This window comes from Anabrus simplex, chromosome 8 (assembly GCF_040414725.1).
Source record: "Anabrus simplex isolate iqAnaSimp1 chromosome 8, ASM4041472v1, whole genome shotgun sequence".
In the NCBI taxonomy this organism is placed as follows: Eukaryota; Metazoa; Arthropoda; class Insecta; order Orthoptera; family Tettigoniidae; genus Anabrus; species Anabrus simplex.
This window is the reverse complement of record NC_090272.1, coordinates 150,731,243-150,756,715: the sequence shown is the minus strand read 5'-3', so window position 1 is coordinate 150,756,715 and position 25,473 is coordinate 150,731,243.

Genomic DNA, 25,473 nt, shown 5'->3' with positions numbered 1-25,473 from the left:
GAAAAATCCCTGGCAAATTAAGAAATACCGTCGTTATTTGAGAAATATGAAAACATATTTAAGGCTTGTAGACAGGACTGGTTTATGTCGTACTACGCTGCTGGTGCCGTCTTTTGTTACTTTCTTCAGGTCCAGGGCTAGCACCGTGGAATGGGAGTGCTATGTCTGTAGATTCTCATTATCTTTGGCCAGTACAAACAGCAAAATGGAGGTCAAAAGAAAAATAGCATGATCCCTGGACCAATAAATATTTTTATTTCTGTTCGAACGAAATCACTAGTCCACTGAATTTTTCTTATGTACATTGGCCATATCATTTTGTCGCCTATTAAATATTGCATATCGCGATACAATTCATGAAATGATGTCATTGACAAGTGAAGAATGAAACGAAAGCAAAGAACTTCAGTGAACACAGATATCACACACGAAATTGTTCAAAGTGTAAGACAAAAGACATACGTGTGTCACTGTGAGCGCAACACCAAATGTACTTGTAAAGTAGTAAAGTACGTATTAATATTCTCCAAAAAAACATATATTTCTTAATTTGCCAGGGATTTTTCACTTGATATGTGTAAAAGTAATTATTATGTTCCATTTGTGACAAATTTTATAGTGATATTTAGGTGATACCAATGCGCACTATACCCTGATGCACTTACTTCAAATTTCAGTCGTCTAGTGGCATTAATGTCGGAGCTTAGTGAATTAGACAGCAAAATAATGAATGCACTTTTAGATAGCAGTGGTGATATTAAAGTAATTGTATCAGAAAAAGAAACTTCCGAGAAGTATAACGACGAATTTGAGGTTATACGTGTACAGGTGAATAATGTTTTGACGCACCGTAGATCAGACAGTTCTTTAAATGAGGCACATGAAGAGGCCTCATGTCATAGTCAGGATAGGAGGAGAACTTATAAACTTCCTAAGATTGAAATTAAGAAATTTAATGGTGATTTACGTGAGTGGTTAAGTTTTTGGTCGCAATTTCGGAAGATTCACGAAGATGATAGTCTGCATGGTAGTGACAAATTTCAGTATTTACTGCAAGTTATGGAAATAGAAATTGAACCTCATGAAATTGTGCTTAGTTATCCACAGATGTCAGAAAATTACCCGAAGGTCATTCAAACTCTACAAGAACAGTTTGGGAGAGCGGATCTTCTATTACAAGCGTATGTCAGGGAATTACTGAAGTAGTGATTTCAAGTGCGACGCAAGAGGACAAGCTTCCATTACCCACCTTGTTACTAGAGTCTCACCTTCGATCCCTCAGTAGTTTGAATCTAGCATCTGCAGACCCAAGTACATGGCTCTTTTCATTAGTCGAATCTAGCCTCCCAGAAGAAACATTACGAGCCTGGCAAAGAAGTCGGTTCTCGAAACAAGAACGAAGTACAAATGGAGAAATTGGGTCTCGACTTGAGTGCCTCATGGAATTTCTACGTACTGAAGTCCAAAACGAGCAGCAGATTCTCTTAGCATAAGCAGGATTTAGTAATTTGTCTGTGAAAAGTAAGAATGAGAAGAGGTTAGGTTCTACCAGGACGGAGAAGAAACATAATAAAGACCCTGTAGATAGACCCGTTCCTACTGCTGCTGCACTTTACAACAACAGTCCTCCAGTGTCGTGCATTTTCTGTAGTAAATCTCATGAAAGATAAATGTTCTTCTACTAGGAAAATAAGTATAGACGACCGGAGATCAAAAATGAAAGAAAAAGGTCGTTGCTATTTGTGTACAAAACCTAACCACTTAGCTAAGAACTGCAAGTCTTCCGCTCTCTGCTTACTTTGTGGAAATAAGCATATTACTGTTATTTGTCCTGATTTATCACGAGCTGAGAAGAGCGAATCTAAGATTGAGAAGGAAACGCAACCAACTCAAGTTACATCCGACCTAGCTAACCATACTTGTATAAATGAAGTTGTCCTACAAACACTGATGGTCAAATTACAAGGGAATGGTAAACAGAAAACAGTACGAGCATTCTTAGACTGTGGCTCACAACGAATTACCTCCTTCAGAGTACAGTTGAAGAGTTGAGGCTATAAACCTTGTGCAAAAGAAATAGTAACCCATGTTTTGTTTGGCGGAGATCAAACTTGTAGCATTAAACACAAAAGATACAAAATCAACATAGAAAGAAATGATGGACAATTCAGTTGTGAAATAGAGTTACGGGATCATCCTAGAATTGGTCAGTCGATTCCACGAGTGTCAAGATCTTCGGACTTGTTGCAAGAGTTGAAAATGAAGAGGATATGGATCAGTGACCTGGGTGATGATTTCCCCGAGATTGAGTTCCTCATGGGAATGGATGTATACGCCAAGATTCTCACAGGAAAGACAGTTCAATTGAAGAATGGACTCCTAGCCGTGGAAATAAAACCCGGATGGACTTTGGCTGGTGAGATGCAAGACCAGTCTGTTGATGTTAATCTGAGTAACCTCATCATCTCAATGGCTTGTGACGATATGCGAACCATATCTGAGCTTTGGAACCTGGAGACTATTGGTATCTGTGATCAGGTAGAAGGCAAAACGACTGAAGAGGTCAAACAGAATCTCCTTAGCACTTTGAAAAGAGATGACAATGGTCGCTATATAATAAACCTCCCATGGAGAAAAGGTCACCCCGAGATCAGTTGCAATAAGCATACTGCAGAGAAAAGACTTGAATCAACAACTGACAAGCTGATGAAGGCAAACCTATTCACCAGTTAGATCAGATTTTCACCGAGTGGAAGAAAGGATTCATAGAAGAGGTACCGAATGAAGAATTAGAAAGATGCTGTCATTATCTTTCTCATCGGCCAGTAATTAAATTAACAAGCTTGACAACTCCTGTTCGTCCTGTCTTCGACGCATCCTGCAAGACAGAAGAAGGTGTTTCACTGATTGACTGTCCGACTCGTTGGCTAAATGGTCAGCGTACTGGCCTTCGGTTCAGAGGGTCCGGGTTCGATTCCCGGCCGGGTCGGGGATTTTAACCTTCATTGGTTAATTCCAATTGCCCGGGGGCTGGGTGTTCGTGCTGTCCCCAACATCCCTGCAACTCACACACCACACATAACACTATCCTCTACCACAATAACACGCAGTGTTCTACAAATGGTAGCTGCCGCCCACCCTCATCGGAGGGTCTGCCTTAAAAGGGCTGCACTTGGCTAGAAATAGCCACACGAAATTATTATTATTATTATTATTATTATTATTATTATTATTATTATTATTATTATTATTATTATTATTATTATTATTTCTGAATGACTTTCTAGAGAAAGGGCCCAATCATGTTCAGTTAATTCCAGACTCAGATTTCGGGAGAACGTAATTTGAGTTACTTCAGACATCCGAAAAGCCTTCCAAATGATTGAGGTTGCGACAGAAGATCGTGATTTCCTGCGTTTCCTAAGGTGGGAGAATAGCGATATGAAAAAAAACAAAGTTTACAGACACTCACGAGTGGTTTTTGGAACTACCTGCAGTCCATTTATACTAGGCGCTGTAATAGAACACCATATTATCAACGTACATAAGGAAGACAAATCAACAGCACATAAATGGATGGAGTCGATGTATTTCGACAACTGTGTGACATCGGTAGCTTCGAAGGAAGAATTTGATACATTTCGAACTGAGAGCGTTAAACTGCTGAATGATGCAAAAATGGAACTTAGGAATTGGGAATATTCAACAGAAGGAATCACAGCAATGGAAGACAGTGAAACTGAGAAGGGATACATCACAAAGGTTCTCGGACTACAGCGGAACAGAAGATCGGACACAATGAGTGTTGAATTTAATACAGAATTTTTAGCTCACCCAGAAGTATTGACGAAGAGAATCTTACTTTCCTTAATACACAAGATTTTTGATATCATTGGGTTTCTCACTCCAGCACTTATCCCATTAAAGCTGTTGTTGCAGAAGGCATGGTGCGTAGAAAATGAAACCAAGAAGGTCAAACAGAAGTGAGACACACCATTACCTGACAGTATCGGTAATGAATTTCGTAAGCGTTATCAGGAAATAAACTGCTTAAGGGAAGTGGAAGTTCCTCGACTAATCACAGGCGGTGTGAAGGAAAGGAATCGATGATCGCTTCATACCTTCGTAGACGCAAGACCGACTCCAATCCTCAGACCGTAATATAAGAAAAACATGGCGGCCGAAGTAGCCGATTTGCTGGTATTGGCTAACACGAAAATATCACGTGAATTTTATATAAACGGCCGTAATTTAATATGATAAATGTAACATCGTAAGGAAAAGCACTTTTACACGTATGAAAACGCTTCGCCAACAAGTACGCACCACATATAATCAACTAGAATCACATATATTCTACTAGAAAAGAGACCAACAAGCTGATTATTTAGACATTTCAATTCGTCAAATAACGTTTTCTCTTAGATTTCACTTCGCTGGATAGATGAAAATACGTGATAAAACTGTTAAAATGATATTTCTAGCATCATTTTGAATATTTCAAAATAAATTAAGGTGCAAAATTCCTCGATTTATTCGCTCTCATGAGAACTGCGAAACACAAACATAACTTGTTGCCTTAGTTTTGAAGTGGTAGATAATTTCTTAAATTCACCACCCAATGAATGGGAAGTACACCCGAAATCATAATGTTATTCGTTTTACGTCCTACTAACTACAGTTTTTACGGGTTTCGGAAACGTCGAAATGCCGAAATTTAGTCCTGCAATAGTTCCTTTACGTGCCAGTAAATCTACCGACACGAGGCTGACGTATTTGAGCACCATCAAATACCACCGGACTGAGTCAGGATTGAATCCAGCAACTTGGGATCAGAAGGCCAGCGCCTTAACCGTCTGAGTCACTCAGATCATTGCGAGTTTTTTGCTAATTGCTTTACGTCGCACCGACACAGATAGGTCTTATGGCGACGATGGGACAGGAAAGGTCTAGGAGTGGGAAGGAAGAGGCCGTGGCCTTAATTAAGCTACAGCCCCAGCATTTGCCTGGTGTGAAAATGGGAAACCACGGAAAGCCATGTTCAGGGCTGCCGACAGTGGGGTTCGAACCTACTATCTCCCGAATACTGGACACTGGCGCACTTAAGCGACTGCAGCTTTCGAGCTCGGTGTCACTCAGATCAAGTACACCCGAAATGATTATGTTAACATGATGTTAATATAACGTTGACATATGGCATAACAGCACTTCACGCAATGATAGTAACCTTAGTAATGAAACGTTCAGACACTACAGATATAGCCTAATAGGTTTTTACCCATTAAATAACATGAGTGGAAAAACTCTATTGACTAAACATTGATATTTAACCACATGCACGAGCTTCAGTTCGGCACAGTCTGCTTGATAACTGATAGCCACAGCATGAATCGGAAGGTGTTGGTAGTGTAAAACCCTACGTTACAAATCCAGCTAATCCCTCTAAGTCATTATTTCTTTTGTGTAACAGTATACAGATTGCTCCATCTGTCACACTTATAAGTTTTGTTATACTCCAAGATCCAGCCAAACATTTCCGCAGGCAAAGCACAGATTATTGTAAAATACACTTGCATCTAAATCACTAGACACTTTGAAGCACATAGACACTGACGGAATAACACAATATCAATTATATTCTATCTAAGTTAATATTTTTCGAGGAACACGAATAGTTTGGAAGTAGAGAACTAGATTTCCTAACCTCAGACTTATTCTCAAAATGATGTATGCACGCTACGGTTTTGCCATGGACTTCAAAATAATCACGATGTATATTCCTAATCGATTTCTCTTCTAATGTTCTATTTCGTAGGAAACTTAAGAATAGTTGTATGAGAGGCATTGCCATAGTTAGACTAAAAACTGGTCCACCTAGTGCACTCATGTTTTTTAATGAGTAAAAATACGATCAAAACAAGCACATTCTCACATTGCTGCGTATAATTACAGATCCTATGTACCCACCGACTCATATAAATACACTCGCACACTTATATTCTACAAAGAAACTAACATTTATCGTCAAATTTAATAAACTTACACCGACTACATACGATAACAACAAACCAAAACAAACCCACATTTCCAACAATTTCGGCTACTCGATTCGCCATCTTTGAACGATCGAGAGTAGCATTAAGGTCTGAGGATTGGAGTAGGTCTTGGTAGACGCCAGCCAACACGCTTATGCTGCTGTGATCTTTTTACGAACTGAAAGTGACCAGGAAGTTTCAGTGCAGCTGCTGTTAGCTAAAGCCAGGGTAGCCCCACTTAAAACCACCACTATTCCCAGGTTGGAATTATCAGGCTGCCTAGTTGGAAGTAGACTCGCATCAACAGTTAATTCTGCTCTACATCTACAAAATGTGAGAGAATATTTCTGGAGTGATTCTTCAACCGCATTAGCCTGGATAAGAAGAGACGAACCGTGGGCTACATTTGTTGGCAACAGAGTAAAAGAGATCAGGAGTTTAACAAGTCCAGAGGACTGGAAACATATTCCAGGAATACACAATTCGGCTGATCTCATATCAAGAGGAGGTTATCCGACCCAGCTGAAGGAATCGTCATGGTGGAAAGGTCCGGAATGGTTAAAACGACCAAAAGAAGAGTGGCCATTTAATCAGCTGGAAGACAATGATGATGAAAGCACAATCTTAGCAGAAAGGAAGAAGAAGTTGGACTGCACTATGACAATGCTAAGTCTAGAAATGACAAGAAATTTGAGTTTCTCTCAACGATTTAGGGTTGTGGCATGGATTCTTAGATTTTGTAGTAATGCAAGGAAGATTAACTGCCATGCAGGTCCCCTACACTTTTCAGAAATAAAGGCAGCAGAACTGATTGTCATCAAAGATATTCAATCAGATTCATTCCCAGCTGAAGGTGATAACGTCAATAAAATAAATATTGTCAGAGACGAGGAAGGTCTCATTCGAGCGAAGACCAAGATTGTGATGAGAGAGGATCTAATGAACTTCAGATACCCATTGTTGCTACCTAAGGAACATAAAATAGTTGAGGCACTGATTATGGAGCAACATCGACTTCATTGTCATGCTGGTTTGCAGTTTTTAATTGCTTATTTGAGGAAAATGTATTGGATAGTGCAAACTAGGAGGACTGTAAAGAAAGTGATAGCAAGTTGTCTACAGTGTAAACGTCATAAACTATAGAATGCTTAAACAGAGTCTGTCCCTCTACCTAATGATCGGGTAAAGGATGCCAATGTTTTTGAAGTGGTTGGCATTGCCATGGCAGGACCATTAATTCTGAGAGGTATGGATTGTCCTCTACATCTGCGCCGTCTTCCGAGCAGTCCATTTGGAGCTAGGTTCGTCATTAAGTATCGAAACTTTCATTCTTTCATTGAGAAGATTTATCGCTAGAAGGGGCCGTCCATCCATTATCTATTCTGACAATGGTACTAATTTTGTTGGGGCTTCCAGTGCATTAAAAGGCCTAGATCTACAAGAACTTCAGCATCAATCTAGGTTCCAAGAAATAGAGTGGAAGTTCAATCCCCCTACTGCAAGTTGGTGAGGAGGATGGTGGGAACGTCCGTTCCATTAAAGAATTGTTGAGACGAATGCTCGGAAGGTCTGTACTCACTTCGCTTTGTGATGTAGAGGCCGTTATCAATGGACATCCACTGACTTTATCAGAGGATCCTGAGGATTTCAATCCTTTGACACCATCAATGTTTCTTAACGATGTTGGAGAGGGTTTTGTGCAAGATATTGATCATCTCGAGAAGGAGAAGTTCCAGGCACGCCTGCGCTACCGACAACACCTGATGCAAGAACTGAAACAACGCTTTAGGAAGGAATATCTGTATCAGCTGATCCAGCGCCCCAAAGTAAAAGGAATGTCGACTCTGAAGGAAGGTGATGTGGTTCTGGTTGGTTGCGAGCAACAAAAGAGAGTGGAGTGGCCACTAGCAAAAATAGTGTCTCTCTTTCCTGGCAAGGACGGTGTGTCACGGGTAGCCAAGTTAAGACTGAAAGATGGAACACTGATAAGACCTATTGAACGACTGTACCCTCTGGAGATTGACACTCGTGAGGACCCCTTAGTTTCCAAAGCCTCTTCACCTGATGACATTCCCCGTGGGTACAGAACCCGTAGTAGTCGCAAAATGGTCCCCAATCCAAAATACTCCTCTTAGGTTATAGACTATGGAACTGCGCTGAAGAAAGGGTCATGTGATATTCGCAGGCATAAGTTATTTGTGATATCAAAGTGACTGAAACTATTCCCACAATTTCAGGGTGGGAGAAATGTTGAGAATTTAAATTGTTTTGAATTGTATAGTATTTTTACTCTCATTTGTTTTTGGTTGTGTATCATGTCATGGCGACTCTTGGACCAGTGAGGTGAATTAGTGTTGTTGTCTAAGTCTGTAATCTATCACGATTATGTGTTGTTATTGAGTTTAAACAGTAAATAGATTGAAGCTATGGAGTCAGATCGAGTTTATTACAACATCGACCAAGACATCCTCAGGAGTAAATACATCCTCCGTTTCTATAGATATTTCCATTGACTGCACTTTTTCTTTGTTAGTTGCTTTACATCGCACCGACACAGATAGGTCTTATGGCGACGTTGGGACAGGAAAGGGCTAGGAGTGGGAAGGAAGCGGGCGTGGCCTTAATTAAGGTACAGCCCCAGCATTTGCCTGGTGTGAAAATGGGAAACCACAGAAAACCATTTTCAGGGCTGCCGACAGTGGCGTTCGAACCTAGTATCTCCCGAATACTGGATACTGGCCGCACTTAAGCGACTGCAGCTATCGAGCTCGGTTTGACTGCACTTATATGTGTGATCTACTTCAAGTAGGTTATATCCTTTAACTCCTAGACATTGTTGCTATCATCTTTCGTTTATGCAATGACAAATCTAAAAATTAAATTGTAATTACATTTTTAATTTTTTTTCTGATTTAGTTATTGGTAATGAATAAACCAGTAAATGGCACATGAGATTAAAAAATATCCCCTCGGCTACACCTCGGGCATGAAATATTTCACTCGATATTAAACTACTATTTTAATCTCTGATACCATAAATTAATATTATTATTTGACGTTACTCACTCCATTTTACACTTGTACTTCCTCTTAAAACAGGAATCCCTACCACCACAACTCACTCCATTTTAGAGGAACTTCCACTTACCAATTATCAAAGGATTACGTAACTATCTACAAGGTGTTTATAACTGCTATTACTCTTTTATTCTAACAGACAATTACTATTTGTCCTAACAGTGTTTGAAATGCACAATTAAATAAACGGAAAGTGTAATAAATTACCGTATATAAATAGGCTTGTCCGCTTCTGTGGTGTAGTGGTTAGTGTGATTAGCTGCCACCGCCGGAGGTCCGGGTTCGATTCCCGGCTCTGCCACGAAATTTGAAAAGTGGTACGAGGGCTGGAACGTGGTCCACTCAGCCTCGGGAGGTCAACTGAGTAGAGGTGGGTTCGATTCCCACCTCAGCCATCCTGGATGTGGTTTTCCGTAGTTTTCCACTTCTCCTCCAGGCAAATGCCGGGATGGTACCTAACTTAAGGCCACGGCCGCTTCCTTCCTTCTTTCTTGTATATCCCTTCCAATCTTCCCATCCCCCCGCAAGGCGCCTGTTCAGCACAGCAGGTGAGGCCGCCTGGGCGAGTTACTGGTCATCCTCCCCAGTTGTATCTCCCACGACCCAGAGTCTGAAGCTCCAGGACACTGCCCTTGAGGCAGTAGAGGAGGTGGGATCTCTCGCTGAGTCCGAGGGAAAAGCCAACCCTGGAGGGTAACCAGATTAAAAAAGAAAGAAATATAAATAGGCTTACTTTTCAGTCTTTGATGATATACTGTATGGTCAGCGTTGAGGCCTTCGGTTCAAAGGGTCCCGGGTTCGACTCCCGGCCGGGTCGGAGATTTTTTTTTTTTGCTAGGGGCTTTATGTCGCACCGACACAGATAGGTCTTATGGCGACGATGGGATAGGAAAGGCCTAGGAGTTGGAAGGAAGCGGCCGTGGCCTTAATTAAGGTACAGCCCCAGCATTTGCCTGGTGTAAAAATGGGAAACCACGCAAAACCATTTTCAGGGCTGCCGATAGTGGGAGATTTTAATGGCGTCTGATTATTTATTCTGGCTCGGGGACTGGGAATTTGTGTTTGTACCAACACTTTCCTCTTCATATTCAGTCAAAGGATTACACTATCAATCACCACAAAAACACGCAATAGTGATTACATCCCTCCACGTAGGGTTGGCGTCAGGAAGGACATCCGACTGTAAAACAGGGTCAAATGAGCATATACGCCGCAGTTCGCACCCGCGACCCCACATATGTGGGAAAAGCGGTAGAAGGAGACGAGGAAGAGTTTATGCCTTTATGGTAACTATGACCACGAACACGTGTCCTAAACGGCCGCTGATAACACTATCCATGTGTCGCTTTTGACCAAGCAGGTTCTCCGTAAGAACGTATTCTACATTCAAATAATAAATAAATAACCCTAAATTATTTCGTGATACACTGTAATTTATCAGCCACACGCGACATCGTACCATAACGCCATACCGAACGGAGATGCTCTTCCAAAAAACAAGGGTCCCTTAGTCTCCTAGATAACCTACACCAGGGCCTCTCAAACGCCCAAACTCTCACGCGTGCAGAGCGAGGTGCATAGGCTCTGTGCACTGTGCATCGGTACGCTTCGCCTCAACTCGGCTTGACTCGGATGGTGTAGTGTGCTGAGAGCGACGAAGCGTTTGGTGGTAGACGACGTGTTTATCAGTGAAATAGACAAGCGCACGACAACAACATAATAATGGAGCAGCCTGTTTCGAAGAAAGCAAAGACTTCCGAAAGTCCATTTCAATCGAACTGGGAACTTTCGTATTTTTTTTTGTTTGTTTGTCGTGACGATAACGCCAAATGCTTAATCTGTGGGACGATAATTACGTGCGTAAGAAAATCATCTATTGAAAGACACTACAACAGACTACATTCGGAAAATTATTGTGAAATCATAGGAGACGTCAGAGAGAAAGAATTAAGGAAGTTGAAACAGCTTGAAGAAGAGCATTCTATATCCACAAATGAGTTTTGTTCCAGTACTGTAGCATTTTCATTTTGGTTACGGGTTCTGCATTTTTTTAAAATTATGTTTACAATCCTCTCAAACATGTATGTGTATTTCTAATTCACTATTTTAATTTTTTTAATAACACTGGTAACCTTGTCCCATACAACTGTGCGTCTCCGCTCACCACACGTAAACATTTCGCAGTGGGGGAGAAACAGCAGTGAAGGTGAGGAATGCGGAGACAGGCCGAACGGGGAGACAGGTGTAGGGAGAGAGGAGTGGGGGGTCTGCACTCTGGTCAACCAAGCGAAGTCGTCTTTTGCACCGTGCACAGTGCATGCACCACGCGCATGCACCCTGAGAGGCCCTGACCTACACACTTCCATTCCACTCACATGGACGCACTTTCGCATACGCACAGCTATATCCAACGTATCCCTTAGCCTATATCTGCTCATGATTATTATTCTTTTACCATTGCTCATTTCATCCCTCATAAGAGAAAAAAACTATCATTCTCGCTGCTTTCATGTCCATTAACCACACCTAAATATAAAGACCACGCAGCCTTCTTTCCGCCAGTCTGGAAAGTAGAGTGGTGTAAGAATATCTCAGAAGCGTCCTCAGTGCTGTAGTCGATTCGTCGTTGTCCTGTTCCCAAGATAATGGGTTCAATCCTAGCGGTCGGTGTCATTTGATGGTATTTAAAATGTGAGAATTCCGTGTTAGCTTGTGACATGTTAGATAAATTATTTTCCTTCTTGCCGGTCTGAGTGGCTCAGGAGGTTGAGGCGCTGGCCTTCTGACCCCAACTTGGCAGGTTCGATCCTGGATCAGTCCGGTGATATTTGAAGGTGCTGCACCTTGGTATTTCCGAAAACCGTAAAAGTAGTTCGTGGGACGTAAAGCAAATGACATTAATTATTGTACAGAATTCTAGTAATGTTCTTTATGCCATTCTGACATGATCATCTGTCTCTTAGTATCTCTCAGTCTTGCAGTGACCTTCTTACACATCATCTTTTATTCATTCTGAATCCCTTTATCCCAGAAGAACCTCGTTCCTCTTCTGCCTAGCATCCTTTTCATCTTGTTCAAAGATAAATAGATAATCGGTGATCATACACGAAATCAATTTTTTTCTAGTGCATTTATTAGTTTACCTATTTGACTTAGTTCGTTGAGAAAAGGCTTTCTCAGCTCAAACTTCTGTATTCGAAAGTTATGATAAAGTGAGATAGCCATGTATATGTAGTTTGACTAGTGTGTAAAAGAATTTACAACAACCTATTAGCGAAAACGGAAAATCGAAATTTGTGCACAATTTTCCAGTCAATCTAAAATACTTGTATTTCAACAGTCAAGGCTATAAAATATTTCTTCTTCTTCCTCTTCTACTTCTTTATCTGTTTACCCTCCAGGGTCGGTTTTTCCCTCGGACTCAGCGAGAGATCCCACCTCTACCGCCTCAAGGACAGTGTCATGGAGCTCCAGACACTGGGTCAGGGGATACAACTGGGAAGGACGACCAGTACCTCACCCAGGCAGCCTCACCTGCTATGCTGAGCAGGGGCCTTGCGGGGGATGGGAAGATTGGAAGGGATAGACAAGGAAGAGGGAAGGAAGCGGTTGTGGCCTTAAGTTAGGTTACATCCCGGCATTTGCCTGGAGGAGAAGTGGGAAACGACGGAAAACCACTTCCAGGATGGCTGAGGTGGGAATCGAACCCACCTCTACTCAATTGACCTCCCGAGGCTGAGTGGATCCCGTTCCAGCCCTCGTACCACTTTTCGAATTTCGTGGCAGAGCCCGGAATCGAACCCGGGGCTCCGCGGGTGGCAGCTAATCACACTAACCACCACTCCACAGAGGCGGACAAACATTATTTCATTACACTTTTTATCCAGATCGAACGTCAAATAATTTTCCTCTCTGTTGAGAATCTTTCAGTAATATAGCCTACCGTATATAGCGAAAGTGAAATATATATCCCAATAACAGGGTTATCGTAATCTTTTGCTAAATTACAAATTGCCATGTTGAATCTATATTATCTATGTCTTGCATCCCACTTCTTGCTGAGTTGTCGGCGTAGAGGCCTTCGGTTCATAGAATCCAAGTTTGATTCCTAATCGAAACGGAGACTTAAGTCGCGCCTGGTTGATTTTGCAGGCCACATCTCATTACCAACGACCACAGAATCTCAGGATGTTGTGAACCTCAGGGCTGCCTAAGACCCATGATAGAAGGGCTGTTGAGGATCTGACTTGTCTTGGGCTTTGGATTGACACATGCATACGTACCGTATAGGACTATACAATATACGAACATTTAAAAACCGATAGGTCTATAACAAATGAGATGAATTCTACAGCATTTTGTTCCATAATGTGATGATGTTATTTGCTTTATGGAAAATGAGAATTTTGATTTAGTGCTGTAGTTATGGTCGGAAAGCATTGTCGAGATTGGCTGAATGATATTTGACATACTGTATTTACTGACGAATGAGTATTTGTGAGTTTGTGAGTAATTATTTGAAGGAAAGCAAGACAGGGAAAAGGAGATAGGGAGTGAAAGTACTTCCGTCCCTGGAGTATACAAGGGACAAGATAGGCACCTGGAGGTGGCTTAACTGATAAAATGTCAAATTATAATTGAAAAGATTAATTTTCCATCCTTTCTGGTAGCAAGGATTTGCATCAGTCTCGCACTTTCCAGGCGGCTCGTGAAGGACTTAACTGACTTCCCACCGACAATTTTCGCCTTGGCTTCTCACACTTTCTTCGTTTTCTGTACTAAAGGTCAAAGTAAAACAATAAATCAAAACGAAAGGAACTTAACCATGAAGGGCTGAAGGGACAAATAACGAGAACAAGGTTTATATACAAGCAGCCAAATTGAAAATGAAAGGAACATATGACAGAGAAATCGATTTCTGATTTCAATCATGACAGATGTAGAAGTACTGCCTTCTGAAATCTGTCGGAAAGAAGAGCTACATTTGAAGAAAAAAGAATATATTTTGCTATGAAGCATTTATTAAATGAAGGAAAGAGCTGTTCTCCCGTGAACTGTTAATTAACGTAACCAGCTGATTTGGACAGAATACGCAACGTAAAAATCTCGAGTTTTCTCAAACCTCTATAACCTCCGCTCGCTGAAATTCAACTGTTAATTGAAATCATAAATACTGACGTACTGTAGAAAGTGGTTATCTGTATAAATAACGACTGATTCAAAAGTGTTGATATGAGCAAAAATTTCGGTTCATTTACCTGTTTAAAAATGCCTGTTGATAGTTGTTAATGTTCTTTTCGGCCTTTTTTTTAAGAGTTTAAAAGCCTTTAAAATGATCAGCTCTAGGGATGAATAAAGAAGTGATTACCTGGCTGAGTGACTCAGATCCTCCTGTGGGTGCGGGCGGTAGAATAACACCCACGGTATCCCCCGCCTGTCGTAAGAGGGGACTAAAAGGGGCCCCAGGGGCTCTGAACTTTGGAGCGTGGGTTGGCGATCACGGGGCCCTTAGCCGAGTCCTGGCATTGCTTCCACTTACTTGTGACAGGCTCCTCACTTTTATCTATCCTATCCGACCTCTCTTGGTCAACGCTTGTTCTTTTCCGACCCCGACGCTATTAGGTTTGCGAGGGCTAGGGAGTCTTTCATTTTCACGCCCTTCGTGGCCCTTGTCTTCCTTTGGCCGATATTTTCATTTTTCGAAGTGTTGGATCCCTTCCATTTTTTTCCTCTGATTAGTGTTATATAGAGGATGGTTGCCTAGTTGTACTTCCTCTTAAAACAATAATCACCACCTGAGTGACTCAGATAGTAGAAGCACTGACCTTCTGAGCCCAAGTTAGCGGGTCAGTTCCGGCTCAGTCCAGTGGTAGGCCTACATAACATACGCTAGCCTCATGACGGTATATTTACCAGCTCTTAAAAGAACTCCTGTGGAACAAAATTCCGGCACCTTGACGTCCCCCAAAACTGGAACAGTAGGCCTAGTTGGTGGGACGTGAAACCATTATAATTATTTATTTATTTATTTATTTCTTCGATATGCCCAATTAAAGAGCGTGTTTAAACTTGTCAGGTTGGTGTAACGGCTTCTTCTTCTTCTTCTTCTTCTTCTTCTTCTTCTTCTTCTTCTTCTTCTTCTTCGCCCAAAATCTCTTCATGAAGTTGCTGTGTTGTTTCTTACTTTCTTTAAAACCATTAATATTATTATTAAACAAGTGATTATGGTGATTGTTATTTTAAGGAGGTAAAAACAACGCTATTATCGACAGCTCTTTACCCTCAGCGTAAAACAAAGAGGACGAGTTCCAACCCCTCGAGGAATGGGGATATCGGTTAAATAAAGAGGAGGGACGTGAACGCGGGAAAACTAAATAAATATTTAAAAAACTAATATTCTCAACGACGGGCAAGAACAGGAGTCACCCAAATAAGGCCTAATAGAAAAGATGAGCCTGGCGCAATTAAGTGGAAACAATGTAAGACTCAGCTGTTGTCACCGGGTGAGTTGGCCGTGCGGTTAGCGGCGCGCGGCTGTGAGCTTGCATCCGGGAGATAGTGGGTTCGAATCCCACTGTCGGTAGCCCTGAAGATGGTTTTCCGTGGTTTCCTATTTTCACATCAGGCATATGCTGGGGCTGTACCTTAATTAAGTTCACGGCCGCTTCCTTCCAACTCCTAGACCTTTCCTATCCCATCGTCGCCATAAGACCTATCTGTGTCGGTGCGACGTAAAGCCAATAGCAAAAAAAAAAATCAGCTGTTGTCCTGCGGTAGCCATTCTAAAACAATTTTTGCAAGTCGTTTGGGTAAACAAAGAAGGATGCTAACGGGAAAGGAGTTGTATAATGAAAAGCGAAGGGTAAAAGGCACTCGATCCGTTGGAAGCCTGAAAACGTCGGGTTCGGAAGAGAACTATAGTTGGCCCATGGTATGCGTGAGCAAAGATGAACACCAGGAGTTTGATTAAGGAGCTCACGCTTCACAGTGTTCATACACATCTCACCAGTTGGCGAGTTCTACGGAGACTGCGACCGTCAATAATTGTGGAAGATCTTTTCGTGAAATTTAGCATTTAGAATTGCAAATTTCTATTAAAGTACAGGATGTATTTAGCCAAAAAAAAAAATCAATTTCAAAGCTATGTTCAAAAATAAAATTTTGTATAGTGTATCTCTATTAATGGGGTGAAAGTACCTAAGTGTTAATGTACGGAAAGATCTACATTGGGGTAATCACATAAATGGGATTATAAATAAAGGGTATAGATCTCTGCACAGGGTTATGAGGGTATATAGGGGTTGTAGTAAAGATGTAAAGGAGAGGGCATATAAGTCTCTGGTAAGACCCCAACTAGAGTATGGATCTAGTCTATGGAAACTTTTTTTATTTAGTTGCTTTACGTCGCACCGACACAGATAGGTCTTATGGCGACGATGGGACAGGGAAGGGCTAGGAGTGGGAAGGAAGCGGCCGTTGCCTTAATTAAGGTACAGCCCCAGCATTTGCCTGGTGTGAAAATGGGAAACCACGGAAAACCATTTTCAGGGCTGCTGACAGTGGGGTTCGAACCTACTATCTCCCGAATACTGGATACTGGCCGCACTTAAGCGACTGCAGCTATCGAGCTCGGTGGATGGGAACTTCACCAGGATTACTTGATTCGAGAACTGGAAATTATTCAAAGGAAAGCAGCTTGATTTGTTCTGGGTGGTTTCTGAGAAAATTATAGCGTTGCGAGGATGTTGTAAAGCTTGGGCTGGGAAGACTTGGAAGAAAGGAAACGAGCTACTCGACTAAGTGGTATGTTCCGAACTGTCAGTGGAAAGATTAGTAGACGAATAAGTTTGAGTGGTGATTTTAAAAATAGGAAAGATTACGATATGAAAATAAAGTTGGATTTCAAGACGACAATTTGGAGCAATTATTCGTTTATTGGAAGGGGATTTGGGGTTTGGAATAATTTACCAAGGGAGATGTTCAATAAATTTCCAAATTCTTTGCAATGATTTAAGAAAACAATGTAAGTACTAAGTACCTAGGTGTTAATATAAGGAATTACCTTCAATGGGGTAAGTTTAATCATATCGAGGTAGTTAAGAAAGGTTACATATCTCTTCACATTGTTATGAGAGTATTTAGGGGTTGTAGTAAGGATACAAACGAGACTCTGGTAAGACCGCAGTTAGAGTAAACACCAGATAGGGAATCTGCCACCTGGGCGACTGCCGTAAATGTAGATCAGTGTTGATTGATTGATTGATTGATTGATTGATTGATTGATTGATTGATTGATTGATTGATTGATTGATACAAAGCTTACAACAGAAGAAACCTGTTTAACATTTCATTTACAACTTTTGTTTTCAGCAAAAGTTTGACAGGAAGAGGGTTTTGGAGTTTTACAGATAAGGCTGATCAGAGATTGTGAAAGAGTCTAACCCACCGCGTCATTGTTTCTTTCCTGTCAACTGTTAGAGAAGCATCACTTGAATTCTTAGAAACCCGTAAACAATGGGTATGTACAGCATCATAAACATGTTGTATACTAGTTGAGTTCTGGGAAAAGTAACGTTACCTGACTGCGAGTTTCCGGGAGAGAAGGAAAATGTTTTAAAGGTCGCTTATTCTGAGTGACTACATCATACACAGTAGATGTTGCAAGTTATTTTTACTTGCATTCTAAAAGACACTGCTCAAGCAACAGGAAGGAAAGTAGATACTTTCAAGTAATAAGAGAGTTCGCGGATGAAATTCAATATCCATGTGCGTATACCTCAAGGTTTCGCCTTATCTCCTTTACTTTTCATTCTCTGCTTGGATACTGTCACCAAGGTCAGCCTCCATGGCTGAGTGGTCAGCACCTCGGCCTTCGGTCCTTGGAGCACCGGATTCGATTCCCGACCCGGCCGCGGGATTTTAATCTTAAGCTATGAATACCCTTGGCTTGAGGAATGGGTTTCTGTGCTGTACCCAACCTATACCACTCACAACAATTTCCTCCACCACACTAACACGCAATTTCCTATAGGCCTACACGGCAGACGCCGTTCACTCTCGCCGGAGGGTCTGCTGTTACACGGTTTGCACCATGCTAAGCAAAGTGACACGAAATTATTGTACCAACGACTTAGACACAACGCATTCCTGAACTTTCTTTATGCTGCTGATGTGATGGCAGGATTTGAGTAACTACGCAAGCTCTACCGATTAGTCCAGGATTGGAAAGGGTATCTTGCTGAATGCAGCTTACTTCTGAGCATCAAGAGACACGAATGGAGAACAGGCTGATATAATGATAAGAATTGATGGCTGAAAACTTCATGTTTTAAGTGTCTGACTTCCATAACTCGGATTCCACCTGAAGTACGACTGTGTTACTTCTGTAAACTCCTAGCACAGAGTAGGCCTATGTACCGCCGATGAAATGGAGGCAGGTTGCTGGTGCACTCTGTGAGATTTTTTTTTCTATTTGCTTTACGTCGCACCGACACAGATATGTCTTACGGCGACGATGGGATAGGAAAGGCCTAGGAATTGGAAGGAAGTGGCCGTGGCCTTAATTAAGGTGCAGCCCCGGCATTTGCCTGGTGTGAAAATGAGAAACCACGGAAAACCATCTTTAGGGCTGCCGACAATGGGGCTCGAACCCACTATCTCCCGATTACTGGGTACTGGCCGCACTTAAACGACTGCAGCTATCGAGCTCGGTTCTGTGAGAATAAAATTCTGTATACCTGAAGTCACAGATTTACAAGACAGTAGTGAGATCTTCCATGCTTTATGGCCATTAAGGAAGGGAAAAAGAAACAAGTGCAGAAGGTACAGGAGGCGGAAATGAGGATGTTACGCTGACTGCTGGGATGTACCAGGCTTGGTCGCATAATGTTGAAAATATTCGGGGAATACTTGGTGTAACATCCATCGCAGACAAAATGCATATCTGTCTACTCTGATGCGGTCAAGAACTTTGCAGGGAAGATAATTCCATTGCAAAGGCTGAACTCAGCTTTAGCCTCCGGAGTCCTCGACCGAGAGGACGGCCAAAGAAGCAGTGGCTGATCATAATACGAGATAATGTGGCCTCCGGAGCAGGTCTTTCAAATTGACGTCTTATAGGCGACCTGCGCGCCTGTGAGATGGGGCCCTTCGTATGATTTTTCTGTGTGGCTACTTCTAGCCGAGTGCAGCCCTTGTAAGGCAGACTCTCCGATGAAGGTGGGCGGCATCTGCCATTTGCAGGTAACTGCGTGTTATTGTGGTGGAGGATATGTGTGGTGTGTGAGTTGCAGGGATGTTGGGGACAGCACAAATACCCAGTCCCCGAGCCAAGGGAATTAACCATTTATGGTTAAAATCTCCGACCCGGCCGGGAATCGAACTCGGGACCCTCTGGAGCCAGACATAATAATTAATGTCCTCCGGTGATATGGGGGTCGTGTCCAGTGGCGAGCTATGTGCTGTTCTGGTCAAATATTGAGAAAAAAGAGATGAATGAGATGAAAGTGCTATAACCAAAGTTACTTCAGAATTCTGTACATCATTTTTAACTTCCATCCATTCTTAAGTACTATTATGAAAGAACAATTGCAAATAAAAATATTAAAATATTTAAAATATCATATAGGTCCTATTCACTCTTATGTTACCAACCTCTGCGAGTACCCTACAGAACTGTGTGCATGAGAGAAATAACGCAAAATAAGCAGTAATCTTGTTTCAGGCGTTTACTAAGTATGATGCTATGCATCGAACGTTTCAGAAGTGATGCACAACTATCAATGATGTCAAAAACTATTGTTTCATTTAGTGTTGCTTAGGCATTTCATTGCTGAAGAGTGAACTGTATTTTAAACAGATAGTTTTGAACAGTTAAATACCAGTACTCAAGAAGACACATACAGTCTTGAGGAATTGTAGTGACCTTTCCAATCTGTAAACCAACGAGATTTTCCTATCTCCTCCTTACAGTCCTTCGGTAGTAGGAAGCTAGAATTATCGCTCGCCCGTAAGACAGCTGCAGAGGACATATATCTTTATAGATATTTCTCAGTGGAAGCCACTTCTTGTTATAAACGAATCAACGAAGAGCAAACCAAAAGACGATCACTTCAGTCTCGATCTAAATTCCTCATGAATGAAACTTTGTACTTTAATTATGTCCTATTGAGTGACGTGTAATTTTTTGTAATGAGGTAGACCTATACGACCAAGGTCCTTTCAGTACAAAAGTAATTTCAGAATTAAAATGTGAATTTAATGTAATTAGTTGGTTCACTCTTGTGAGTATCGTTAGAATAACTGTATTTATTTATTTAGGGTATGGCTAACACATTACATATAAATACAGTAGTAATACATAATATTTACAGTTAGAAGTATTTACAGGTTCAAATTATATACATAGTCAACACACAAGGGTGAGAGCAGAAAAAAGTCTCTTGGGTTTCCCTGGTAGACAGTGAGAGGACACTGCTCCACAAAGTACCGAACTGTTTGCTCCACAGCACCACAACTGCACGCCGCCGATTTACGTATTCCCCATTTATGGAGGGAGTCGGCACATTTGCCATGGCCAGTACGAATCCTGTTGATAGTTGTCCAGGTCTTCCGTGGAAGATCAAAACCCTCTGGTTTGTTTTTCAGCCATGGTAGACTGTGATTCTCTGATGGAGCACTGGATATCCATACTTGCTTCCAGGCCTGAAGCAGATTGAAGTTAGTGTCTGCTAGGTTTCTGGCTGTTCCAACAGGGGGGTGTCTACATTTTAGCCTGTTAATAGGAACATCATTCATGTCACCATGGATTGGCAACTGACTGTTGTTAGTTATTTTCTTATAATCTCGTAGTAGAGAATTTTCTCGACAGAGGTGAAGTGGTGGAATATGGGATAGAACAGGTAGCCAGAAAGTGGGAGTAGATCTAATTGTCCCTGATATCATACGCATAGTGTGATTCATCTGAGTGTCAATTAATTTGGTGTGACTGCTGTTCAGCCATGTCGATGAGCAGTATTCTGCAGCAGAGTATACAAGACCAAGAGCTGAAGACCGTAGGGTAGAAGCTAATGATCCCCGGGTGGTTCCACACAGCTTCTGTAAGATGTTGTTCCTTGATCGTAACTTAGCAGTCGTATTCTGTAGATGTTTCTTGAAGGACAGAGTTCTGTCAAGAGTAATCCCTAGATATTGTAGATATCTGTTGTGGACAAGACAAGTGTTCTCAAACTGAACCTTCAGTTCACAATTTGTTGCTAAGGTGAAAACATGTAACTTCACTTTTATTTCGCTTCGGTTGTAATCTCCATTTGCGGAAGTACTGTCCCAAGGTGGTAAGATCATCTGTCAGCGTTTCTTCAGCGTTTTCCATGAATTTATCTTGTACTGACAGAGCCCAATCATCAGTATATGCGAATTTCCTAGAGCTAGTTTCAGGTATATCAGCTATGTACAGGTTGAAGAGCAGAGGAGCCAACACAGAACCTTGGGGAAGACCACTGTTTAGAGTTTTCTCACTGCTAGTGCCATTTCCCAGAATTACACGAAACTTCCTCTTGGTGAGCATGCTATCAATAAGTCGTGCAATCTTCTTACATGGCAAAACGCTTAGTAGTTTGCAGATAAGTCCTTATTTCCACACAGTATCATAAGCTGCAATCAAATCAATAACTGCCACAGAGGTTTTCAGTTGTTTTTGAAAGCCTACCTCAATAAATGTTGTTAGTGACAAAACCTGATCTGTACAGCTACGGTTTGGTTGGAACCCTGTTTGTCCAACAGGCAAATTCTAAAAAATGACGGAACTAATTCTGTTATAGATTAGCCTTTCTAAAAGTTTGTATACTATGCTCAGAAGAACAATTGAACGGTAATTTTTGGGTTGATCGTTAGATTTTTCTGGTTTTAGGATAGCAATGATCTTTGTCCTTTTCATAAGGCAAGGGATAGACCCTCTCTGCAGGACGTCAGAGCAGAATTTAGCAAGCCATATTCTAGCATATTTTTCACAGAGCAACAAAAATTCATGGCGAATGCCATCAAACCCAGGGGCTTTTTTTTTTGCTAGGGGCTTTACGTCGCACCGACACAGATAGGTCTTATGGCGACGATGGGATAGGAAAGGACAAGGAGTTGGAAGGAAGCGGCCGTGGCCTTAATTAAGGTACAGCCCCAGCATTTGCCTGGTGTGAAAATGGGAAACCACGGAAAACCATTTTCAGGGCTGCCGATAGTGGGATTCGAACCTACTATCTCCCGGATGCAAGCTCACAGCCGCGCGCCTCTACGCGCACGGCCAACTCGCCCGGTAACCCAGGGGCTTTGCCTGACTTCATACCTTGTAAGGCATTTGATATATCTTGTGGAGTGAATGGCTTGGAATAAGTACTCTCTTCTGGACTGGTTGCCCTCAATGTTTTCAGTTCACGTTTTATCCGTGTAGTATGATCCCGATCTTCTGGAGCTTGTGAATTGTTCACAATCTGTGCTGCAACCATATCAGGAGTTACTGGAGAATTAATTCGATCTACCCGACAGGCCCCTCCTAGCTTTCTTAGAATGGACCATGCTTTTTGACTTGAGCGTTTGAAGTCAAGGCTTTCAACTGTTTCTGTCCATTTCTGCCTGCGGGCAGCATCCAGACTGGAGTAATTCATCTGCTATACACGGGTCACTAGTTGTAAGGAACTCTTGGTAGAGAATATCACATATCCAACCAGGGATTCCTTTCGGTAGCCTCTAGGTATAAACTTCTTCTCTGTGCTTTTTATAGCACCAATAAATCTCTCGTAGTTGTCTTTTACAGGTGGAATCCATCCTAGGCACTTATCAAGGTGTTCAGCATAGCCAATCCAATTTGCTCTCCGAAAGTTCCAGCGTGGGTGAGGAATTGAAGATACTATTGGAACTTTAATTCCAATTTCCACTACAACTGGTCGATGTTGGCTATGGGGAAAATCAGGGAGAACTCTTCGCATGGTTGGCAGAGGTATAGAGTTGTAGTCGGTAGACACATAGCATAAATCAGGATTATACTCTCTCCTCCAAGCAGCTAATCTGAAAGTACGCCGATCTTTAGAGTCATAAAGAAGATGGAAATTTTGCTCTTCAGCCCACGAAGTCAAAGCGTCCCCGTTAGAATCAGTCACAGAATATCCCCATTGCTCATGGTGACCGTTAAAATCACCTAGATAGACAGTTGGATGAAGGTATGGTTGAATGACATGTGCTGGCCATGTGGTAGCAGGAGGTTTATAGATATCGATGACTGTAACATCTCCTATCTTGATTACAATGGCATGGACATCTTCTCTTGTGCTTGTGGAGATTAGGGAAGCATTCTCTACTGTATTTCGTACATATGTTGCACTTCCATATGCATGATGGAATGTTGCACCTAGAAGTTCATAACCTGGTATTTTACCTCTGGTACGCAATTGGTCTTCATTTGCTACGTGAGTTTCCTGCAAAGCAATTACATCAATATTGTTTTCCAGATATAGTCTTGATAAAAACTGACACTTTGATCTGCTTAGCCCTTCTATGTTGATCTGCATTATTTGCATACTTCGACCTAGGTTCCTATATTGTTTTTGGTCCTTATAAGGACCGTTTCCCTGAAGTCTTGTCATTGTGATATGTTTTAAGCCAGGAGACCGGAAGGATTGTCTGGCTGCCAATGTTGTTGCTTTCTTAGCACCACCCAGGGGTCACGTGTAGGGCACTTTGAGGTTAAACCTACGGACGTGAAGCAACAGTGCATCCCCATAACTTTAGTAATATGATTAACTGAATAGTCATTCTCAAATTTAACTTAAAAAGATATGTAAAGTACTAAATTGCTAGGATTACATCTAAACGATTTAAGAAGGGTTAAATTTGGCAACAGGTGCTTTGAAACATTCCATCATGCATATGGAAGTGCAACATATGTACGAAATACAGCAGAGAATGCTTCCCTGATCTCCACAAGCACAAGAGATGATGTCCATTTCATTGTAATCAAGATAGAAGATGTTACAGTCATCAATATCTATAAACCTCCTGCTACTACATGGCCAGCACATGTCATTCACTACTGTGTCCTTTCTGACACAATTTCTTGATTACAGTATTTATTTATTTATTTATTTATTTATTTATTTATTTATTTATTTATTTATTTATTCCGATCGAGTTAGCTTGGTAGTGCGTGTCGTGTAGCTGTAAGTTTGGATTCGGGAGATGGCAGACTTTAGCCAGACCGTCGGTACCATTAAATATTAATTTTCTGTTGTTATTTGTTTTACTTCACCGGCCCCGCGGTGTAGGGGTAGCCTGCCTGCCTCTTAACCGGAGGGCTGGTATGAGGTCCACTCAGCCTACATGATTACAATTGAGGAGCTATCTGACGGTGAGTCGGCGGCCCCAGTCTAGAGAGCCGTGAGGATTCTTCGTGCTGACCACACGACACCTTGTAATCTACAGGCCTTCGGGCTGAGCAGCGCTCATTTGGTAGGCCATGGCCTTTCGGGGCTCTTGCGCCCTGGGGTTTGGTTTGGTTTGTATTCGTTTTACGTCGCACCGATACAGACAGGTCTTATGGCGACGATGGGATAAGCCCCTGGTGTGAAAATGGGGAAGCACTGAAAATCATATTCAGGGCTGCCAACAGTGGAGTTCGAGCCCCCTATCTCCCGAATTCAAGCTCAGATCTTCCAGACCATTGTCCGTCGCAGCTCGTTCCACGTCTGCGCTGAAATGCTGCTGCCCAGCTCACAGCTTACACAAGCTCTCTATGACATTCTTTGGCATTGCGACCCCGGCGAACGGTCAGTTTGATGTACCCACGCTGTTCTTGTCTCGCCATATCCATTCTGCACTGAGACAGACTCACTACTGTAGTCCCATCGCCGTGTGCGTGGCAGTGTTGCCAACATGGCGGATTTTCCGCTAAATTTGGCGGAATTAGAAGACTGTCGGCGGAGAAGTATATCATTTAGCGGACAGCGGATTTTTTGGTGGAATTCTAGATTTATTACAGCTGAATTTAGTGTTTTATCCATTTTACGTTTTTTAATTTGTACTCCAGTCTGTCTCCGAGCTATTCCGTATTTCTTATCCGAAGCTAGCAATCACATGAGGAAAACATGTTATTTGGATTTGATGTTATGAGATCATGGTATCATAAATTTGTAATGCGTGGGGAAAGGGTACTTATCTCTTAGTTGACGAATGACGACAGATAATGAAACTGTGAGAGAGTAGCATTTATATTTATGCTATGAAGGAAGACGTTTAATGAACTGGCCCGTTTTATGTGTAGCCCTTGAGGTAGGGGATTCACCTAGTTTGCACTCGGCAACTAAAACGCCTACAAGTT